This window comes from Bufo bufo, chromosome 1, assembly GCF_905171765.1.
Source record: "Bufo bufo chromosome 1, aBufBuf1.1, whole genome shotgun sequence".
NCBI lineage: Eukaryota > Metazoa > Chordata > Amphibia > Anura > Bufonidae > Bufo > Bufo bufo.
Window position 1 is genome coordinate 754,174,970 of NC_053389.1, and position 11,743 is coordinate 754,186,712.

An 11,743-nucleotide genomic window follows, 5' to 3' on the forward strand; every position below is an offset into this window, starting at 1 on the left:
CGCAAGGACCACCGCTGAGGTAAGCAGCCACGTTGATGATGTATATAGGACGTCATCGCTGCAGGATTGGTGGGGACTAGAGACGAGTGAAATATTCCAAAAAATGATTCCGCTGCTTTGCCGAATTTTACAAAACCAAAATTCGCTTTGTGACTAATTACTACATCGCGAAACGCATAGTGGGTGCAATGACGGGGAGCGGCGATTGCGTCGCCCCCGTCATTGTACCCCTCAGATGCCGCTTTAATAGCTGATCGCAGCTTCTGATAGTAATAACACAATGTAAAAAAAAAACTAAGTCACACTTACCTCATCCATTTGCTCTTGACAGACTGGCCGCCACCATCTTGATTGAAGATCTAGCGCAAAATCTCGCACGGCCCGTCATATGTCACCGTGCACAGGATTTCGTGCAAGATCTTCAATCAAGATGGCGATGGCCAGACCGTCACGAGCAAATTGATGAGGTAAGTGTGTGGGGTTTTTTTTAAACACTATTTCATGTACCACGAAGCACGAGGAAAATCAGCTTTGCGGCGAATAGAATTTATCCAGAAATTCGGATCGAAGTCTACTTTGTGGGGACTGTCAAAGCAGGGGTAGGTCTTCTAGGACTTAAAGGGGTTCTCCAGGAATAGGGTGGAGTGAATCTGGTTCGGATTGCTGTATCTGAACCCAATTCTTTTAAAAAACGTTGTTAAGAATATCGGCTCCGTCCTACTGTAAAATGTATGGCCTCCGCAGAGGTCTTTCCAAAGCTTCAGCAAATATCGTGAGACTTACTTCGTCTCGCCTCTATCATGTGTTGCTTAGCAAAGCCGAGTTCAGCTTCTTATTTTGATACAGTAATTTATGCGAATATACAAAGTGACGTGTGATATAGGCGAGACGAAGTCGGTTTCGCGATATTTGCTGAAACTTAGAAAAGACCTCCGCGGAGGACATACATTTTACAGTAGGACGGAACCGATATTCTTAAAGGGGTCATCCGAGACAAAAAAATGTCCCCCATATGCCCGGGCCCCTCACACTGAATATACTTACTTGGATCCCCGCACCGCCTCAGCTGCTTCTCCCCGTGCGCGGATGAAAACATCCGATGTAGGGGGGGAGCAGCTAATGGTAGGCGGTGACGGGGACGAGCCTCCCTAGCGTCACCTGCAATGCTAGGGAGGCGCGTCGCCGCCTGCCATTGGCTGCTCCCCCTGACACCGGATGTTTTCATCCGTGCACGAGGAGAATCAGCGGTGGCGGTGCGGGGACCAAGAGCGGCGCAAGGAGCGGGGTAAGTATATTCAGTGTGAGGGGCCCGGGCATATGGCGGACATTTTTCTGTCTCGGATGACCCCTTTAACGTAGTCTTTTAAGAGACTCTGGTTTGGATACAGCAATCTGAACCCGATTCGTTCAACCCTATCCAGGAATTAAGAAAATGAAAATACTTAAATATTACTTTATTATAAATATATTTCCAATTAGCTTTCATTAGTTATAATGGCTCGTTTTGTCTAGGAAACAAAATGGCCTCTATCCTATTAGTACACACAAAACCTGTCCTAATCACACAGGAGGACAAGTTACTTCACAACACTGAGGTAAAGAGCTGCCTCATCCTCCTCTCTGCTCTGCTTGTCGGGGATTATGATCCTGAATACAGCTGATAAGATCTTCAGCTGAATTTCTGTAGGAATGGAGTCCATGAGAAGACATGAAGTACAGAGAGGATAAACAGGACAGACTGTGGTGATGGAGACTGTGTACAAGTGCTGCTGCTCATTATCCACATCCTCACCCTCCTCTCTGTATTTCATGTCTCCTCATGAACTCCAGTCCTACAGAGATTTATCTGAAGATCATATTAAACAGTATTCAGGATCATAACCCCTGACAAGCAGAGCAGAGAGGAGGATGAGGCAGCTCTTTACCTCAGTGTTGTGAAGTAACTTGTCCTCTTGTGTGATTAGGACAGGTTTTGTGTGCACTAATAGGACGGCGGCCATTTTGTTTCCCATGATGATTGCTCATTAGACAAAACGAGCCATTATAACTAATGAAAGCTAATTGGGAATATATTTATAATAAAGTAATATTTAAGTATGTTTATTTTCCTCATTCCTGGAGAACCCTTTAAAGGGGTATTCCCATCTTAGACATTGATAGGATATGCCATTAATGTAAGATAAGTATTACATTAATGGCATATCCTTGTAAAAATGCTATCAATATCTAAGACGGGAATACCCCTTTAAAAGGAGTACCTGCTCCTGTCTCCAGAACAGGGCCTCTGAAGTTTGATGGGGTTCACGTGGCCGCTGCAGCCAGTAAATGGCTGCAGGGGTGGTGTCACCCATATATCACGTGACCTAGTGACATGATGCATGGGTGACACAACACAGCTGCAGCCAGTCTTTAACTACAGCGTCCACGAGACCCGTGTCAAATCGGATGTTGTCCCGAGTCCTGTGGTGCCCGAGGGGGAGCGATGGAGCCGGAATCCAGCAGTGGGGATCAGGTAAGTATGATTATCCCCCGGGTCTGGCCAGGATGGGGGACCTGCAACCCCTTTAAAAGTTATTATTATTTATGTTTAAGTGGCATTAAAGGGGTTGTCCAGGTTCAGAGTTGAACCCGGACATATCTCCATTTTCACCCAGGCAGCCCCCCTGACTTGAGCATCGGAACAGTTCATGCTCCGATGCTCTTCTTTGCCCTACACTAAATCGCGCAGGGCAAAGGCATTTTTTGGAGATCTGGTGACGAACCGGGGCTCTCCATAGGGCTTCCAGGAAGCCCGGTGACGTCACCGGCACTGGTGGGCGGGCTTTAGCGCTGCCCTAGTCAGTAAATCGGCTAGGGCAGCACTAAAGCCCGCCCCTCAGAGCCAGTGACGTCACCGAACACACTGCCGGGCGGAAGCTTCCGCCCGGCAGTGTGTTATGATAAACAAAAGAGCCCGTGCCCTGCGCGATCTAGCGCAGGGAAAGGGAGCGCATCGGAGCATGAGATGCTCCGATGCTAGCCTCAGGGGGGCTGCCTGGGTGAAAATAAGGGTATGTCCGGGTTTAGCTCTGAACCCAGACAACCCCTTTTAATCCAAGGTGCTGTGCATCTCCAGGGGTACACATACTCAATATAGGACAATGAGCAGGAATTTATTTACCGATTGGTACAGAGAAGGAGAGAACCCTGCCCACAAGAGCTTACAATCTGCAAGGGAAGACGGAAGGAGACAGTAGGTGAGGGCAGACGCTGCTCGGATGCTTATTGCATCCTATCAATAGGTGATAAGATATCATTCTGGGAAAGATCCGCCCTGTAGAAGAGCAATGCAGGAAGGGTTCATCTGCGTGGATTCCTCCAGCCGCACATCCACATCACCTTCTTCTCTGCTAAGGAGAGCCGACTGCACAGAAACTTGTTCTAGCATGACGACTGCAATTTCATCTGCCGTGTGACATTCACAGTCTGTAGCCATAACTCACATGCAGGTTTCATCCAGAAGTCACTTGGCAGTATGTCAATCAGAAAGATATGGGGAGAAAAAAGGTGCATGTATTGGGGACTCAACGGAACGGAAGGCATTCTGGGGACAAGGGTCTGGGACAAAACGGAAGCGCAGGTGTGAAAGTAGCCTTAGTCACGATTGCTAAGGAAGCTCTATTTGTTTTTCGTGCTACAAAATGTCTATGTGTAGCCTCCACGTTAGTAGCGCAGTAGCTAACCTTCCATCTCCACCATAAACATGCCCGCTCAGCAGAGCTGGCATATATATGGGAGTAGGGAAAGGGATGCTGCCAGACACCTCTGCTGAAATCCAACATGCCCTAACCATCTCTCCTCTGGCATCTTCCATTGTGATGTCCTCACACCCATCAGCTCACCGGCTGAAATCAACAGGTTGAGTCACCATTCTCTTCTGTGAGTACCGCTGCCTTCTCTCGGCTTACCAATCACAGCGCCGTACACTGTATAGCGGTTGTGCTTGGTATCGCGCTCGGCACCATTCACCTGAATGGGTCTGAGCTGCTCTAGGCCACGTGATTGATGAAGGTGTCGTCACTCGGCCTAGGAAAAGCAGAGAGAAGGCAGCGGCAATTATAGGAGTGGAGCTACCTTCTCAAGCAGCTGAATGGGGGGGGGGGGTCCCGAGTGTCGATCAGATACTGAAGACCTATCCAGAAGGTAGGTCATCAGTAAAAAAAAAAAAAAAACTCAGAAAACTCCTTTAATAAAGTTATTTAATACATCCAAGGTCTCATAGAGCTATATTCCCCACTGACTTTTCCTTAAAGGGGTTCTCCGGGAATGATTTAAAATGGTGCAAGCAACCTGGCCTAGAATGTCAGCAGGACTGGTTCCGTCTATGTGCATGTCACTACTGCTGGCCAATCATGGTTTGGCATGGCACGTGACCGCTGCCCCTAACACCGAGGTCAACCACCAATGGATTTCCTTTTTCATGATTGGTGGGCGTTCCTGCAGTTGGACCCCACCGAACAGACACTTATTACCTAGCCAGCAGATATTGGTTAAGTTTAAAGCTTGGCACAGCCCCTTTACATCCTTGACCCAAGAATGAAGACCTGGTATTTCTAATGTGAAATATCTTGCAGTGCATTGTGGTTATCGACTCCCTAATATACATAGCAAATAAAACTGTCATTTCAGAACACAACTGAAAACCGTCATACCCAGGAAAGGCAGGAGAAGAATTATGCTTCAGAATTTCATGAGCCCTGGTATTTACTATTGGTCAGTTTTGCAGTCATTTGGCTGTTTTAAAGAGGTTGTGCCAAGTTTTTACATTATCCCCAGTACAATAGGGGATAACTAGGTGATCGCTGGGAGTCCAACCGCTGGGACACCCACCAGTCATGAGAATGGGTGTCTCGTTCTAATGTAGTAGCAGGTTGTGCCATTCATTCTCTATAAAGATACCAGCACGGTGGCTCAGTGGTCAGCACTGGTGCCTCGCAGCGCTGGGGTCCTAGGTTTGAATCTGACCAAGGACAACATCTGCATGGAGTTTGTATGTCCTCCCCGTGTTTGCCTGGGTTTCCTCCCACATTCCAAAGACATACTGATTGGGGACCTAGATTGTGAGCCCCATTGGGGACAGCGAGTGATGATAATGTCTGTAAAGCGCTGCAGAATATAGTAGCGCTATATAAGTGCATAAAATAAATACCAGAGCGATGTACTCAGCTATCTCTGGCGCTCTCATAAAAAAGGAATGGATGGGGGAACGGGACTCCCATTCACGTGATCAGTGGGGGTCCCACTGGTCGGACTCCTAGCAATCAGCTAGTTATCCCCATGCAGAAACTTCTGGAAAGTCCGTAAAAATAGGTGACTTTTTTCCTGTATCCGTGGAAAAAATAGATGTGTCCATGATTTTTTTTTTTGGAGGCTAGTGGTACTTGACTAGATTATTTTGGTAGTATTTATGATCATTTTACATGTCACTGATATTGAGTTATTATCAGTATATTGTGCTATAGACCTATATCGCTTATAATCTTTATAATTCATTCAGTTTTCCAATTTGTCCGTAAAAAACGTTGGCTGTCTGCGATTTTGGGTTGTCCAGAAAAAAGAAAACTTCTGGTTGGCAACCCTGTCCCCTATCCTGTGGATAGGGCATAAATTAAAGAATTGGCACAATCCCTTTAATGTCATGTTGTCATTTCAGTGGCGATTACATTGACAGGCTGAATGTCAATATAAAATTCTTGCTCATCCAAGATAAGTTACAAGGATATAGATTCCTCAACACTGATATTGCAACACCACGTAGGAAAAGTCATGGAGTTATGGAAATCATAGGATGGACATACAAGTTAATGATATGCAAATGATAAAAAAAAAAAATGGAAACAAAATTTTCTAAACATCTCGATTTATACAATATCACGTAAGAAATACAGACGCTTACACATCTTGGCATGTTATCGGTTATTAATGGTGATATGAAGAATGTTCTTCCATGCTGAATGTACTTGGGCAAGCAAATCATCAAGATCCACTGCTGGCAGCTCCCGTTGCAATTGCCGACCAATGATGTCCCAGATGTGCTCGATGGGGAAACAAGTCCTGAGATGCTGCAGGCCATGGCAGCACATTTAGGCTACGCAGGCTGCTCACAGTAGCACAAGCAAGATGCGGCCTGGCATTGTCCTGTTGAAAAACAGCTCTTGGGAGACTTTGGAGAAATGGCGGTACCACTGGTTCCACGACCAAATCAATGTAACGCTGAGCTGTTAGCGTAGTTGAAATGAAGACTAGACGGGTCTGCATACCATACATAGGCCACCCCATAATCCTGGGAGTAGGATCGGTGTGATGTTCCCTTGAGAAGACATCTTCACAGTGTTGCCCAAGGGGTCTAGAGACCAAACTGTGACTATCATTGTGTTGAGACAAAAGCAGGACTCATCGCTGAAGAGGATAGATCTCTATTCCAGCCTCCTTTGCCATCTTGCTGTGCACCATAGTAGCCTTTGAGAATGGTGGTGTGAGGTCAATAGAACAGCTGTAGTTGGACATCTGGCGCATAGCTCAATGTGCAAACACCTTCTGATGGTTTGTGTAGACCAGGCATGCTCAACCTGCAGCCCTCCAGCTTTTGTAAAACTACAACTCCCACAATGCCCTGCTGTAGGCTGATAGCTGTAGGCTGTTCGGGCATGCTGGGAGTTGTAGTTTTACAACAGCTGGAGTGCCGTAGGTTGAGCATGCCTAGTGTAGACACTGTTTGCCGCCCTAGGCTTGGGATGTGATTTCCAATTTCACTTGCAGTACAGACTGGATCACGAGGCACCATTCTTCTAATCAGACGATCCGTCCATGCATAGTTCTCCTTTGTCCACCTCTTGCTGTCAGTACAGTTCTTCGTTGTTCTCCCAACCACCGGGACACACAACATTAAACAGTGCTGTCATCTCAGCCTCTACACGTAGTGATCTGCTGGACTAATGAACTGTCAAGGATTCTGTCTCTGACAATTGGTGATAACTAGCTCGTTGTTGAACAGGAAGCCTTGCGCAATCATGCCACACAACTTGATCCGATTTTTGATGTTTTAAGTGGCTAAAAAAAAAATTTTTTTTTAAATCTGCACATCTTAGCGACTCCTGCTACTTTCTTGATTTGCGTAATTTTACGGCAGGTTCTTCTTGGTGTTGGAATTTCAATGTTGAGGAGTGTAATTCTCCAATGTTCAGTTAACTCAATCAGTAAACCCATAACCCTATAGATGCAGACACTGTCCGACATGACAAATAATTTACTGCAATAAGAATCAGCAGCGGAAAATATAATTTTTCTTTCCAAAGGAAACAAGAAATTTCCATCCTTCGCGTTGATAACATCATATGGTGGTAAACAGACATGGCAAAATATGGAAACACAAATAGCAATGTGCTATCTCATCTCAAGCTGACCGGTGTCTGTGATTAATTGGGATATAAATGGCCATAGATTGCTGTGAAAATAAATATTTAAAGGGCATTTCCATCCCCATAAATTTTTTCTTAAAAAAAAAAACTGCCTACAATGATGTAAAAGAACAAAAGGAGTGATACTGACCTTACCGAACCACTGCGGCTCCGGTGCTTTCACAGTCCCCCATCGTTCTCTGTTCTTTCTGCTCCATTGATGATGCATGCAGCGAATGGGCAAGGTGGTTACCTAGCGGTGGTGAGGACACATCATCTGTGGTTGGGTGCAGTCGTCACTTTTCGTATTGCCATGTCATTGATGGAGCAGGAAGAACAGAGACCAGCAAAGGATGGGAAGTATCAGCAACACAGGGAAGTGGTAAGGAGATTATTACCTCATTTTTTTTATTTTTCGCTGAAGTAAGCTGGTGTAATGGACAGTGGTCGTGGACCTACTGTGCTAACTGACCAGTTTGACTTTGGGCTAAACCTAAGAGCATTATCCTGACAGTTGTCTGGAATTCGCTCTTTAACCCCTATACAAGGATGTGCACTTCGATGCAGGGAAACAACCAGGCCACTACCTCCTGGAATAGTCCTGGTGTAGGTGGAAGCTGATCCACAGGGGTCAGAGACACTGGTGCAAAGCACTAAGGGACCAGGCAAAAGGCGTAGCCTAAATACATTCCAAAGTCGGGGCAGGCTGAGTGAGTGCCACAATAAACAGGCCAAGGTCAGGACAGGAGACATGAGAGTAAAGTCGGGAGTCAGGCTACAGTACGGTACACGGGTAGTCAGACAAGAGAGCGCACCTTCGCTGGTTACTAGACAATAGGAAACATAAAGCAAAGGCACCCTTCTACTAAGGAGAGCACCGTGAGTGCCCAGGTACAGCCAGACAGTGGCTGGGGGTGGATTTGGACGTATGTGCTGGTTCAGAGGGACTGCAGAAGACACAGTTTGCACTGGCGGCCAGCAGTGCAGCCAGCTACAAGGAGAAGTGGGAGCACGGTGGCAGGTGAGGACCAGGTGGATAATGTGATGTGGCATCTGTGTCCTCAAGAGAGCGGGAGTAGGGCGGGCAAGAACCACCAGCATAACAGCTGCTTTTTTTATTCTATGGGTTTGGAAAGCCCATTTAAGGCCAGTGCCAACTTAATTACACATAACATACCTGTAGGAGAACGTTTGTAATATCCTTACCATTCCAAATTACATTTCATTGGCCTCTCAGGATATCCGATCGCATGACACTTCTCTTCTTAAAAAAAAAAAATATACATCTATCACCAAGTCTTTAAACAGCCTAGGAAATAGACAGGACGTCACTTCCGCTGTGGCGGTGTAGAACTATTCCTTACCTTGAAGCATGAGTAAACTCCTGAATCCACTTCATCTGCAAGGGAGAGGAACAGTTCTAGTCTCCTCCACACTGCCTGTGACGTCCCGTCCATAACCCAGATTATCATATTCTAGGGGGTATGTAACAGAGGTAGCCCATGCAACTACTAAGTGGTCTTTGGAGAGAGGAAGTCCACTCCAAGGGCAATACCCCAAGGCAGGGGTTATCTGCAAATGGTTTGTTATTTATTGTTATGTTATGTATTATGTCCAATATAACCGTGTATGGATGGCTCAGCCCTTTGCAGGGGGTTGGATTAGGATCTAGGATCGGCCCTCAGCTCAGTTAATCTGTCTAGACTGGAGTTCATGGAGCAAGAAAGCTGTGACCTGTGCTCTTCCTCCTTAAAGGGGTTGTCTCACCTCCTTTCTTCAGTGTGGCAGGCCCGTATTTCTGGTGTTCTGGGGGGGGGGGGGGGGCTGTGCCTGCAAACATGACTGGCAGCACAAGCCAGCGGCGCTGGGAAGCAGTAATTCCTTCTGTGCCTGTGCGTGCACGCTCTTGCGCTGTGAGAGATCCATAAGACGTACGGGGACTGGAGCTAATGCACATGCACGGGAGACTATGTGCACTCGCTTCCGCTCTCCCGGCCACCAGAAAGGCCAGCTTTATTTAGTACATGTCATAAAAGTCACTTCATGAGATGAAATAATCCCTTTAAGTCTCAAGTTCCAGAAATGATAACAGACCTCTGGGTGAATTACTGCATGATCTACAGAAAAAGAGGGAGAGAAAAGGGGAACTTTAAATCTGCATGACCAAGCATAGGAGTCAGTAAGGTAATCTGCGACTTCAGCCATTCAGACCTTGCTGCTGTGAGGGACACAGTTAAGACACCCTTCACACTTGGAAATATCCTGGCTAGACGTGCCTTCAAAACCCTGTACCCTTCAGTGGACACTACAGCCGTTATTACGAAGGCACTGTTGCCAGTTTTCAAGTTTTCATAGGTTCTATTGAGAGTGACTTTAGCAAGTGACTACAACTCCTGTTTTGCACTTGAGTAAAGAGAGATGTTTATTCTTCTACCTCTAGACTGGTTTTTAACTCCTACACCAGACACTGGCCATTCCACTTTTCACACCCTGCCTTGCACTCATCCGAACACCTAATATCAACCTCAGCAACCATCAGGCAGGCAGGAGCCCCTCCTTTCACTGCACGGCATTAAGGGGCAACGGTGTGAGGACAGCCTCTGTGATTGACTATGACAGCCTCAGCCACTACTAGGGCAGAAACGATTACTCGATTGAATCGAGTAACTCGACACAAAAAAATCCTTGATGGAAATTTTTGGCATCGAGGATTCACTTGTGTCATGTGACCACGGAGCGCGAGTGAAGCGCTTGCTATTACTCACCGCTCCATGGCCACCCACCGGGGCGCACCGCGCTGCACAGGATTCTGAACATCGTCAGAACATAGTGCACGTAAGCGCGCACTATGACCTGACTCTGTGTGACATCAGGGCGACAGTGCAGTGTGCCGGTAAGAAGATGGACGAGCTGTGGAGTGGCGCCCCTACAGGAAAAGTAAGCATTTTATTTCACTGGCGCTGGGGACATGGGAGGGGGAGATGGTGGCACTGGGAGGGAAGCTGATGGAACTGGGAGGGAAGCTGATGGCACTGAGGGGGCATATTATGGCACTGGAGGGGCAGCTGATGGCACTGAGGGGGCATCTGATGGCACTGGAGGGGCAGCTGAGTGGACACTGATGGCAATGGGGGGGGGGGCTCATGGCACTGGAGGCAGCTAATGGCACTGGGGGGGAGCCTGATGGCACTAGGGGGGAAGCCTGATGGCATGGGGGGGAAGCTGATAGCATGAGAGGGGGGGGCTTTTATATTAACCACCTCCGGACCGCTGTACGCACAGACGCGTCCTGGAGGTGGTTGATTCATTCCGAGTGGACGCATATACGCGTCATCTCGCGAGACGCGAGATTTCCTGTGAACGCGCGCACACAGGAACGGAAGGTAAGAGAGTTGATCTCCAGCCTGCCAGCGGCGATCGTTCGCTGGCAGGCTGGAGATGTGTTTTTTTTAACCCCTAACAGGTATATTAGACGCTGTTTTGATAACAGCGTCTAATATACCTGCTACCCGGTCCTCTGGTGGTCCCCTTTGTTTGGATCGACCACCAGAGGACACAGGTAGCTCAGTAAAGTAGCACCAAGCACCACTACACTACACCCCCCCCCCCCCCCCCGTCACTTATTAACCCCTTATTAGCCCCTGATCACCCCATATAGACTCCCTGATCACCCCATATAGACTCCCTGATCACCCCCCTGTCATTGATTACCCCCCTGTCATTGATCAACCCCCTGTAAAGCTCCATTCAGATGTCCGCATGATTTTTACGGATCCACTGATAGATGGATCGGATCCGCAAAACGCATCCGGACGTCTGAATGAAGCCTTACAGGGGCATGATCAATGACTGTGGTTATCACCCCATATAGACTCCCTGATCACCCCCCTGTCATTGATCACCCCCCTGTCATTGATTACCCCCCTGTAAAGCTCCATTCAGACGTCCGCATGATTTTTACGGATCCACTGATAGATGGATCGGATCCGCAAAACGCATCCGGACGTCTGAATGAAGCCTTACAGGGGCATGATCAATGACTGTGGTGATCACCCCATATAGACTCCCTGATCACCCCCCTGTAAAGCTCCATTCAGATGTCCGCATGATTTTTACGGATCCACTGATAGATGGATCGGATCCGCAAAACGCATCCGGACGTCTGAATGAAGCCTTACAGGGGCATGATCAATGACTGTGGTTATCACCCCATATAGACTCCCTGATCACCCCCCTGTCATTGATCACCCCCCTGTCATTGATTACCCCCCTGTAAAGCTCCATTCAGACGTCCGCATGATTTTTAC